The sequence below is a fragment of the Amblyomma mixtum genome, chromosome 8 (assembly GCF_055824585.1).
Source record: "Amblyomma mixtum isolate Tamu chromosome 8, ASM5582458v1, whole genome shotgun sequence".
In the NCBI taxonomy this organism is placed as follows: domain Eukaryota; kingdom Metazoa; phylum Arthropoda; class Arachnida; order Ixodida; family Ixodidae; genus Amblyomma; species Amblyomma mixtum.
In genome coordinates, this window is record NC_143019.1 from 65,836,659 (window position 1) to 65,849,295 (window position 12,637).

The 12,637-nt window shown below is 48.0% G+C and overlaps 1 protein-coding gene across 1 annotated transcript in view; it reads right to left on the reverse strand.

Annotated features, from left to right (window-relative positions):
- The window catches only part of LOC149332776 (uncharacterized), a 65,102-nt gene extending 60,750 nt beyond the window's left edge, over window positions 1-4,352 (reverse strand). Inside the window, exon 1 of the mRNA XM_089558358.1 lies at window positions 4,227-4,352. The gene's annotated coding sequence lies outside the window, so the exon portion shown is untranslated. The remainder of the gene's footprint in view (window positions 1-4,226) is intronic.
- Between the last annotated feature and the right edge of the window lie 8,285 nt (window positions 4,353-12,637).

The window sequence follows — 12,637 nt, forward strand, 5'->3', positions numbered from 1 at the left end:
TAAAGTTATTACACCCCTCGAAGCTGGTCAAGTTAACTAAAAAGTAAACACATGCACGCAGCATGATGCACGTTGTTGCAACAACTGCTCAACATGGAAGTTGGCGCGCGCACACCTCAGTCATGTTCAATAAAGAACACACGTGCGTTTCACTTAGCCGCCGCGAGGTTGCATCAAGGCTGATTCATGGCAACACTTCGCTGCGATGTGCTGTTTGAAAATTATTCACGCGGTTCGGGATGTTGGCGGCCGTTGATATGGGCGCCACGCTGCTGGCTGCAATTTGGTGGTGACGCCAAGGCTAGCAGACGACCAGCAGGCCTGCACTCGACCATTTGTTTTGGAACAGGCCAGCGTCAAGCTGCACTTGAACTGCAGGAACTGGCGCTGCACGCTCGCGGCATCACCAAGGCACGGCCGCAGAACTTTACAGAGCTGGTGCAGGGAGTGCAGGCGAATCGAAGGGATCTTTTTAACTGCGCCTGGGTATTCGTGCATTGTTCGCGTAATGCCAAAGAAACGGCATAATCTAATCTAATCGAATCTGGAACAACGGCAACCTGCTGTCATCTTCACGACAACACTGGTATTTCCACAGAAGGCATGGATCTTGCAGCCTGACGACACCCGAAGTCACCGTCTCCGGGCAACACCTGCTGCGTTAGCGAGTTGACCCAAGTGTGGAGGGGCTTTGACAACACAGCCTCTCAGTGAATCGCCACGCTAGCACGGCGCACGGCAGAAGAGCAACGCGAGGGCCGCATTCGATCCTTGAACACTCAGTCGACCCAACATTACAAGGTTACGACAAGAGGTGTGTGTGTGGGAGGGGGGGGGGGGGGGGTATGCGAGAGAAGAAGAGTTTAATTAACGCTCCGCGTGCAGCCGCCGCGTGCTGTCGTGCGTGAGAAGTTCGCTGAGCACGCCACCTTAGGAGAGCGCCTAATTTCAAGGCGGCTCGCCTGGCCTCACCCTCCCAGCCACTCGAAGCCCTGAGGGCACAGCGCCGAGACGGCACTCGACGGAGCACGGAACCACCTCCGGCACGATCACCAACCGGCCGGTCAGAGGGGAGATTCCGCCGGTTCGCGGTGTGCTCAGTTCGCTATGCAGAAGTCCAGCGGCCCAAAGATGCCAGGGAGGGAATAACGAGAGATAATAAAAGGAAGAGAAACGAAGGTAAAAAAACAAACAAACAAAGCACGCAAAGCGAGACGACTCCTCGCCACAGCCCGCGAAGAGGATCGACCAATCCAAAGCGCGCAAATGACCGTTACCCTGGCAACCACCTACGCGGCGCTGGAGGGAAGGCGAATGAGGAGGTAGAAGCTGCTGAGCAGCTGCAGTGCAAGGTACAAGGTACATGAGGAAGTGAGGACGCAGAAAACGATGACTTTCACGATGAAGCCAACTTTCAGTTTCAGTGAGCCTTGAACGAGAACGAGGGTGGGGGTACCGGTATAAACGGAGAGAGGGAGGGGGGGCTATAATTGCGCCTCTTCTCATAAAAACGCAAAAAAACAAAACAAAAGGGAAATCCCCGTCCTCATTGAGAGGGAAAATGGGAGGAGGAATCAGTGCGCGGAATCGCACGGACGCCGATGGTAGAGCAAGAACGACGCGGGGAGAGTCGTCTGATGACCGCACCATTTGCACAACGAGCTGTTGGCAGACCGCGCAACACGATAAACACTGCCGCCGTTTGAGAAGGGCAACGTATCTCCTGGAGCAGTACACCTGTAACCGGCACACGCAATCCCTGCGTCTCGACGCAATTACAAGACGAAGCGATTCGAAGAACACCGGAGGCGGTTGCCAGCTCATGCAAATTCAAACGAGGTGCGATGGTATTAAGGCGAGAGTCTAATTGGTCGCGGCGCGAACGAGGGCGAAAATGTGGGTGAAATGTCCGTCACCGCCAGGAAAGAGCTGGGAAGGGGTGGAGGGTGTGGGAGCGACAGGAGCTAAAACCGTCCTGGGCGCAAGTCGATAGATAGGCAGCGAAAAGTGAAGAAAAGAAAGGTTTAGAGCCGCTTACGACAGCATCCCGGATAGGCTACAGTCCTATCGGCCAAGCCCGCTAGTACATACTACCTGCCTTCCCGCTGAGGCGAGCAGAGAAGAGCAGGAAATCGGCATCGACGGCATGCAACGCCCGCACGCGCGCACAATCTAGCGACAAGACTCGCTTTTCAGGAAATGCTAGGCACTCTCCGAAGAGCAAAATAGTCTGAGGGGGACTGCTTTCGACAAACCGGCAGCGATAGTGACGAAGAGACAAAAAGATATGGAAAAAGAAAAGAAGCATCGCTAGGCGAAAGCTGACGACGACGACGAAGGCAAGAGCTGCGGAGAGAGAGACGGCGGGCGCGTCACCGTTCCCATAGCAACCAAAGATGGCGGACGCCGGAAAAAGACGCTTGTTGCCACAAAAGCACCGCCGGTGCGCAAAAGAGCGAGCAAGACCTTTTTTCTGTTGTTCCCATTCTCTCCCTCACACTAACTGCTTGCCCCGCGGGGGAAGCCACCGCAAGAACTCACACACACACACACCCCGTCGGCCCCGCTCGTTTACACCCGCACACTCTCTTTTTCTTGTCCCGAAAAACGCAGCGCAGCATGAGCTCGACCCGTTGCTTTTTAACGCGCCGTGGCAGGACAATTTCGGACGCTTCTTCAAGCGCGCCACGCGGCCTCTCCAGTCACGACGCCTCGCAAGGGCTTCGCCGATTGGAGGAAGGCCAAATCATGGGTGGCGCTCGCCAGACCAGCACGCACTGCCGGCTAACAACCACGCTCCGGCACGCACGCACCCCATTATTAATGCAAAAAGGGGTCAACAATGCGCATCATCCCCAAAATAAACCCGGCAAGTTGCAGACGACAATCACGTGTGAACGCTTCCAAAGTCACGGGCCGGCTTACTTTTTTTGCTTTTAAACCGCCAGAAGAGAAACACGTGGCGTCAGTACCGGACCCGATGCCAGTTAACGAACGTCGAACTTCGTTACGTTCGCGCACATTCACAATACAAGCACCACCTGACATTTACCAAGCTGCAAATCAAAGACCGGAGATGTCAACATCCTGCGAGTCAGCCAGCAACGCCGAAAACTCTCTCGACCACCACTTACCTCTGCGAACGTAACGAAATGCCAGAAAATAAAATGCGGTTGATTAGTCTTTTAAAGATGTCGACACGTTAAGGGAAGAAGGCCCAGGACCGACCCAGTCGCGAGTAATCGCGTCCAAATTGTCCCTCTATCTACGCTCTCACGAGCGAGGCTCGACCGTCGTAGCACAGCAGCGGGACGTTGTCGCCTCGATTATCATCAGGTCACATGGAGACGCCATAGGGCTGGTTCATTGCGCAAGCAACCCACCAACGCGTCTTGCGGCGGGTCCACACACCACGGAGAAGGCAAGGTTGTGGCGACGCAGCCCGATCAACCGAAAAGAAGCGAGACCGCATGCGAGCGCCGTAGTTTAGCCCCGACAGATCGGAACAGCTGTAACCGACGCCAGTTAACGCCTTCGCTAAGGCTGCGTGCAGCATGCCGTATACATATTTTTTCCCCCCCTTTCCTCGCGGTCAAGAGGCAGTTGGAGAAAGACTCTTCACACGGAGGCGTTTATTTTTTTGCTTCGTGATCGTCGTTGCTCAGGAAGGATTTTTACTGAACAGGAAATGTTTACACTCAATGAGGCGGTGGTGTGGGAAGTTACGCCGGCGCTGACTCTCGGCAGAGGCGACTTCGACCTAACTCGCGTTGGTTGGCGATCGTGGTAAGCCACGGACACACATTCGGACCAGATTCGACGCTTTCTATTAGCTTGACCTTCGGAGATCGCGTACCGGCAGCTCGTAAACACACTAGTGCAGCTAGACTTCACTCGGGACGGATGTGCAGACCGACTACTCTCAAAAAGCAGTGAAGGCGACAAATCGCGAGTAAATTACACGCTCGCGTGTCAACCGCTGTCCGTTGGATCACGGACAGCGGCAAAACGGGCAAGAGCTGACGCTTTTAATAGCTCGATCATCGAAAGGGGAGAAATGTTGTTTGGAAGGGGGGGGTGCGATCAACATTTAAGCCTCGACCCACATGTGAGAGCTTGGGGGCAACCGCTGCCTACGGCGCCGTTCGATTACTGTGACATTATTTTGGCTCGTGAACGGTTTATCGGCAGCGGCAAGGCGCAAGGAAAACATGTTGAGCACTTACAGCAAAACGGTTCGACGAAAGCGGCAAAACATTCCTAAAGTTGTTCCACCTCGTGTGATGCTCTGCTGGCTTGTATCCTTGTGTACGTAGCAGCGTTGGCTCTTCCGACAGGCGCCGCTCCTCACCCGTCCCCGGTTGTGCCGCCAAAAACAACCATTTTTGTCGCAAGAAAAAAGCGTGATTCATTTATAATAGCAAAAAATTCAATGTCGACGGAAAATTTGCAGTAATAAAAATGTAATACAGCCAAAGTCCCAAGTTCTTAGGGTTTACGAGAAAATGGGGAGTAGTACTCAGTTTACGGTAACAGCCAGAGTCGAGCGCACGACGCAGCTTCCGGGAGCCCATGTTTAACTTCCGGTAACCTGAGATCTAGAGATGTGGTTTGCGGGAAAGCCAACGAAGAGAAAAATAAAATAAGCCCGTGGAGCAGTAAGTTCAGACAGTGCGACATTAAAGCTATTTTGAAGCCTAAAAATGGCGTTAACCTAAAGATATAGTTCGTCAGAATTTGAACCGTTAAAGGTATATTATATAATTTTTTGCTTTTGATGCCCTTCGGCGCCTTGGGAACACGCGCTTGGAGACATTACCACATGCAGTTTATTGAACCCTAATCACCCGTATAAATCACCAAAAATAAAGTAGCTGGGATGAAAGGAAAAATAAAGAATTGTACAGCTGTACGCCTGATGACTGAAGACTTGCTGAGAGCTTTGCGACGCTATGCATTCTGGGTAGTCTGCCATCTTGTCGTCCTTTGTAGCAGCCGACGCAGCCAGGCCAGGCAGATGTTTTGACGCGGTGCCGTATCGACTTCCACAGTCATCAAAACAAACAAGGGGTTGCATATGCGCCGCCCCGGCGTACTTAGAAGATGTCGGCAGTTTCGTCAGAGACCTACGCGTCGACATTGCCCGAAAGATCGGGCGCACTACGAGGAGAAAACCGAACAGTGTGGTGTGGACCCATACACGCTACGCGCGGACGACTGCACTCTCGATTTCAACTTGTGGCCGCCCGTCGACATTGCCGATATTCACGAATTTCTAGTTCTGAGAACCAGTTTTGTTACTCGGCAGCAGCTTAAAGCCAGGAAAGCTTTGGAAGGGCACAACTTCCTCACAAGTGGTACGCGAGCCATGAATGAAAACAGTCGTAGCCGACACCGTGATCCTCAAAACACAGGTAAGGACATAAAACTTTTTTTGTTTGTTCGTGCAGTACTAATTCATTTCGTCGCCGTTGTAAAAAAAGTCGAGATGCAGAATGAAGGCAAACACGATTTTTCATTGTAGAAAACAAAGCGGGCTTACCAGCAGAACTGAATTGGCGATAGGATCGTGCTTTGCGACGATGATAGCGCGACTGATCTGGGGTTTTTAAGGCATAACCCATGTGCAGCGATGGGGTCCAGTCGGGGCTGGAATCGTCGAAAAGTTTCGACGGCTGACCTAGAAAATAAAATGTAGGCGTGTAACCAAGAGTGATCAGTTTCGGCAGCAGTTCCTAACTTTCAAACTACAAGAGACGCGTCGCGAGGTGCCTGTTTTGCAAAGCGTAAAACGCGGGTGCAGAAGTAAAAAACAAACTCGCAGTATGTCAGAGATCGTTGTACGCACCTGAAACGAAGTGGAGTGCACAGACTTGGTACTTGTCTGGATTGGCGTCAGTCTCACGCCTGTTAATACGTGCCAGCCACTCGCGTCGGCGTCGTTCTGAAAGCTGCTTTGCCTTCTCGCACTCGTGCAGGCGTATTTTTGGGATCCTGAAGAACCTGCAGTCGGCCTGTCCTGTCTTCAGTTTCTGCACTTTGCTTTGGGTTCTGCTGGTGCAGCCCACAACAGCACAGTACACCATAACGCCAGCACTGTTGCACGCACTACGCGACTGTAAAAACCAACGTGCGCTGCCTGCGTCGGCTGCTGTCTAGGACGACAAGATGGCGGACTACCCAGAATGCATAGCGTCACTTTTTTTTTTTGCTTTTGATGCTCTTCGGCACCTTAGGAACACGCGCTTGGAGACATTACCATATGCAGTTTATTGAACCCTAATCACCCGTATAAATCATAAAAAGTAAAGTAGCTGGAATGAAAGAAAAAATTAAGAATTATACAGCCGTATGCGTGATGACTGAAGACTTGCTACTACCTTTACAAATGAGTTGCGCACATTGAGGAGTTCTCAAGATATTCCCATCTACCTGTAAGGAAAAAAAATGGGAATAAAAGATGGAGGACTATCATATTAAAAAAAATGATGTCTAGTGAATCAAACCCAAGATGTCAGATAACCTGGCTTCAAAAATGCAAATATGACACCCTGAAAGCAACGAATGTACAAGAACATAGAAACACGACAATTGCAAAAAAAAAAAAAAAATGGTTCCCTTTATTTAGAGACAATTCCTAAGACAATGAACTACTTTGCAGTTTGGAAAACCATTTTTCAAGGGCAACTCCTGCAAATTTCATAAGGAGGTGATATAACCTCCAAATCTAAAATGAAAAGTAAGGTCCGACTACCACACATTACTATGTAGGTATGACAATTTGGCTGATACCGTATCTAATGACTGCATACGATGCGATATGCAATGAGCGATTAATCTTGCTAAAAAAGCAATTCAGAGAGCTATCACAGGAGACATTCCCTCCACCAAACTAAATGCGTATTCTACAGAAAATGCGAAATTTCATTCCTTGCGAGCTATAAGTTTATCCTAGAGACGTGTATTAAAAAATGTTTAATACAAGTGCCATGTCCATCCTGTACTACTGCTTCAGCCTGCAGGGGTGCCAGTTAGATAAAGCACTAACCATCAGCACCGATGACGTCATAATCAGCACTAGACAGAAGAAACACATAGCACACCTGTGCAATGAAGCAGAGAAAGATTGGACACTATTTTTGCAAATACTACACCTTTAGGGAGTCGACCACCTGCCCAAGGGACATCTTAGCATGCAACAAAAGCCACTTGGTTGTTAGTAATACCACAATCCAAATCCAGCACATCCTGCATATAGAGAGGCTGACCTGAAACTAAGCCACCACTGCAGTGTCTTTGTCTTGAGCACAGCAAATTTTTATCCCCGTGACACCGTTCAGGGTGAAAAAGCTTATTACTGTAGTGGCTTTGAATCATGACTGTGTTGATGTATTCTTTGGCCAAGTGAAAAGTGTAAGGAGCTGTGGCAGAAGTATTATAACAAAGGATAGCTTAGGTATTAATTTATTTCACTCATCCATTGGTGAGTTGAGCCTATTCCCTTGAAGACTGTGAGCTGCTGAAAAAAATGTATGATTCAACTTACACACTTGAACAAGCACATGATGCTCCATCAGCGCTTGTCAGACAGCCAAGAAAGTAGGCGACATCATTTGAAGAGCAAAAGCCTTAAGTACAGTTATAACATCTTCAAAAACCTATGGATATTTATGGACATCATGAAAAAGGAAAAATGCACGAATTCATTTATGGAATTAATGGAACGCACCTTTCTTCTGTATCGGAACACAAATACCTCGGCATATGCATCATCTCTAACCTAAGCTGGCAACGTCATGCAGACTATGCAACAGGAAAAGCTTGTAAAGGAGTCACTTTTCAAAGCTAATGTTCACTCAGTTTTAGACTATGCTTGCTCTGGTATGGGATCCTTGGTATAAAGCAGATATAGACAAACTGGGGAGGGTACAAAGAATGGCTGTGCAATATATCTCAAAATTTTATAGCAGGAACTTTAGCGTTTCATGTGCAAAAAGCGCTTTGGGATGGCAGTTGCTAGAAAAATGCTCGAAAGTCGCTATAAATTTTTCCACAGCATTTACCATTGCAAGACTGGCATAAACCATGATAAGTATATCCATGTTCCTAGTATGTTTTCCTACGATTTGACCGGTAGACCTGACACGTTTAAAACACTTTTTTGCCCAAGGTGTATAAGAGATTGAAATAGGCTATTTGAAGAGGTAGTGTTGATTATGTCCCATGATTCGCTTGCTTCATTTCTGTAAATCTTTTGCTCCTGCCCGGTTGCATTGTTTTCACAGCAGTTTGCTGCCTGTTTTCATTTGTATGATTTACTATTCCCCCTCACTCTAATGCCATTTTTTTGTGCATTGGGTATTACAATAAATAAATAATTGAGGGCCTACGAACATTTCTGAGAAGTCACCATACCGAATTCACTTGGCTCAAGCTCCGGAGAACCACTCAGGCTTGTATTAAATATTTCTTGACAAAATATTTCTTATTGTTGCCAGTGTCCAATCTGAATTTGTGCAGTATAAGCCGTGTGCTGACGGCTTCTAGCATGAACAAACAAATATTACAATACTTTGCGGCAATATTCTTTAAAGCCAGCTCATCTAATTGATTACAAAACATAAAACTGAGCAGGGGACAAGACACAGGAGAGAAGCAAACAGGACGAGCTCAGACCAACAACTGATTTATTGGAGTAAAACTCCTTTCCTTCAAAAACAAAACGCATGCGCGACAAACACTCAAAGCACCACACCCAACGAAATCATCTTATCAAACCAAGAAAGTGAAGCTCTTTCTTTTGCAGATGTATTGATGCCTCACTAACATATCAGTCCCACAACTAACAATGTGCAAGGCTTCAATAATCTTCATATGCGTGAAAAGTGGCGTGCACTGTTCTTTATCTTTTTTCTTCTTTTCACAAAACTGGCAGTGTCTTGCTAGGTGCTGCCCACAATGCGAAGTCGAGTTTCTGCGCTCTTGAAGACGCTTATTAATGCAACGTCCCGTCTGCATATGAAGGGGAGACAGGTCGCGCTCCGTCCTGTCTCTCTCGTCTTATTGTGACGTCTTTGTGTGCGCAAAAAAGAATTCTCATTGGGTCTTGCATCACGGTTTGCCAGCAGTAACGACAAAGCCAAGAGGTGTGCCAGTGCAGACTGCTCCAAAAGACTGGGGCAGTTATAAAATTTTGCCACTGCCATGCCATACACAGAGCAACAAAAACTTGTAGTATTGTGGTGTCAGTGGCAAAGATGCATGTGAAGTCAACACACAGCACATGTCCTTTCCAGAGACTATGAAAGGAGAGATTACATTTAGGGTTTTTTGCTCATTTTAACAAAGCAGCAAGGAAATGCTTTTCTTTACACTGCGGTAATGCTCCATTTAAGTGCTCTATACACCAATATCTTACGATAGCTTACCAATATCCCTGAAGAGAAAAGTATACAGCAGCTGTATCTTACCGGTACTCACCTATGGGGCAGAAACGTGGAGGCTAACAAAGAGGGTTAAGTTAATAACAATGCAGCGAGCTATGGAAAGGAAAATGATAGGTGTAACGTTAAGAGATCGAAAGCGGGCGGAGTGGGTGAGGGAACAAACGCGGGTTAATGACATCTTAGTTGAAATCAAGAGGAAGAAATGGGCTTGGGCAGGGCATGTAATGCGAAGGCAAGATAGCCGCTGGTCCTTAAGGGTAACGGAGTGGATTCCAAGAGAAAGCAAACGTAGCAGGGGACGGCAAAAAGTTAGGTGGGCGGATGAGATTAAGAAGTTTGCGGGGATACAGTGGCGGCAACTGGCGAAGGAGAGGGTTAATTGGAGAGACATGGGAGAGGCCTTTGCCCTGCAGTGGGTGTAGTCAGGCTGATGATGATGATGATGATGATGATACACCAAATTGAATTGATAAAAGTGATGGGAAGTATACTACACAAATACATCAAAAGATCTCTTATATAAAATACCATTATTTCTGACTTAGCAACAACGATTGTTACCAAGGAAACAGCAAGTCAGTACCAGTACCTTTGTGATTTTGAAATATTCTTAAGCATGTAGAATAATTCATTTATGCTTTCTCTGCCAAGAATCCAACAGTCCCATTAAGATGTGTGCATATGCTGCAAAAAGCTTAAATGTACTTATAAATACACGTACTTGCACACCCCCCGTCAAAAGTATACAGCCCACGGGTGCGGCCTGCAGCGACTGCAATCTCTCGAAAGAGTAATGGCTTTGAGTCCTCAATCTTCCCAAGCTTTGGACTGCTAGATAAGCTAGGAAGCCCGGCTAAACAACTCAGAAGCAAACCTGTTCGGCTGTATATGTTTGACAAGGGCTGTATACTGACGCGGGCTGTATGTGTAATTTTGCACACTGGGCAAAAATATTCACGGTATTTGCAACACAAAGCAATTTTCACATATTTTGAGTTCAGTAAAATTTTGGTGCGACCTGATCTCACTTGTGTACTCAGAAAGCAAAGCAATCAAGACAAGTGCCAAACTGTTTAAAGGGACAGTGAGGAGAGCTCTATTAATATTTTTTTTACAGCAAAATCTGATAGTTTGGCATTTCATGGCTTTGTTGCCACTTGGCCGGCAACGAAAGATGCATTTATTTCTAAGAAATTTGGATTCGAAGTTGAAAAAGTTTTTCCCGCCGCTCTGATTCAAACTTGGGATTCTCTTATGACGACACAGGACTAAGTGACGTGAAACGTGATGCGCACATGACGTGACATGCACATGACGTAACGCAGACTCCGTGATTTCTAGCGGCCAGCAGTGTGGCCTAGCAGCAGCCGAAAAGAAAGCTACCGCCGGCCGCACGTTGAAGGCATCTATCGACTATTGCGGCCGTCGCTACCATCGCTTCGTTTACGTTTGCACCGGCGTTTTGCCAGCGTTACGATGGATCCCGTTCTTGAACTCGTCAATGAAGTTCTAGCAAATAGACACCTTTAGCATACCGTGTACCTTGTTACCGTTAGCGGAATACCGGGAGCCCGCCTATCGCCGGTGAGCAGCCGCTGATTGGTCCCGATGCTGCAGGCGCGCACGTAGCTGCTGGGTACGTGGCACCATCTGGCGACGTCAAGGAGATTTGCGCATGCATTGGCTGCGCCTCAGTGATCCATGGCTTTTCGTGTTCTAGTGTTTTTAGAACCACTGGTTCTAGCAACACTGTTTTGTCCTATGACGTCATCACGCTTGTACTTGCGAGTTTGGCCTGTGGCGGCGATACCTGTATTTTGGTTCTTGCTCTTTTCTACGTTACAAGAGCTTTGTTGTCAGTATGAGTGGCGTTTTTGTAATCAGGAGCTGGTATTCTGTCGATACAAGCCAACTTCAATTTCTCCTCAGTGTCCCTTTAAGATCCCTTAGTAGCTGGAGGCAGAAAGAAGACAACTCTAAAATAGACGAGGCCTCCCACCTAGAGCGAAAAAAAGAAGAAAGTGTCCAAAGCAGTAATACAATATATATTCTTTCTCGTTACTTAACGAATTCTGTTCTTCCAGACCACACGCAACATCAAGTATGCTCCTTCTGGTTACAGGTCATGTGTGGCAAACTTGGACCGACTCTTCTCAGAGTTCTTAGATGTTCCTCGGCACCTCTCATTTGAGCAGACATAACAGACAAGAGCACTGCAACCTTCCTTGTGGATGGCATAAGGAAACACTTCAGCCAACTCTATAGGCACCCTGCAATGCAGTTTGACCGAACAGGTCGCGCCCTCTAGCGGCCCACGCAAGAAGCTCGAAGGCGTCGCACGCTCGGGCCTTGCATTGCTGAAGTTGCTAATCGTGGGATTTCTGGGCTTTTTTCTTTCGCGTCCGAAATAGGTGCAGCTATTTCTGCAGTTGAGGACTCGACGGCATCATCGGAAGCGTGCAACCACACCCCTGCCAAAGAGGCGAAGTGGGCGCAGGTATTGCTCTGTCAAAGACTGCCTCAGTCGCGAAAGAACGGCGGGCGTGAAGCTGTACAGCTTTCCGTCGAAGCCTTGGAAGAAAACAAGAAGACAGAAATGGATTACCGCCGTGCGACGAGTCGCGGAAGTGTATTCCTATTTGTAAACGGTAATTTCTGCACGTTACGAAAGTAGCCAAAGACGTGGTTCATTTTTCAGCTGGCTCAATCAGGTAACAGTTTTGTCAGGGTACGGATAGTTTGCACGAGGCGGCATATCGTCCTGTTGAAATAAAGAAAGTGCACCATGACCTCTGGCATGAGTTCGCGACGCACTGTTCTTCGTCTTTTGTGGCGTTTAAATTGTTTTCTGAGGATGACGACCGAACTACTCGTAGACATGTTCACCGCAACTACTACGAAAGAAGCCGTCCTCCGTTTTCGGTCGGCATTTATTTTGTCTCAACACATCACGCTCTTCGCGGTGGTGTGGGGTTCATGCCGGTGGACAAAAACTGCAGAGGATGTTTACTACATTTGCATCAGTGCGAAAGCACGGATTTGTGCTACGTAGAAGACGACAGTGAGCGGGCAGTGCCGCGAGACGGAGTGCTTGCGCTAGGTCAGCTGCGGACGTGCAAGAGAATATTTTTCTCGGGTCAGAACCGGTGCCAAGTAGAAGGCGATGAGCGGGCAGTGTCGCGGGAGGAACG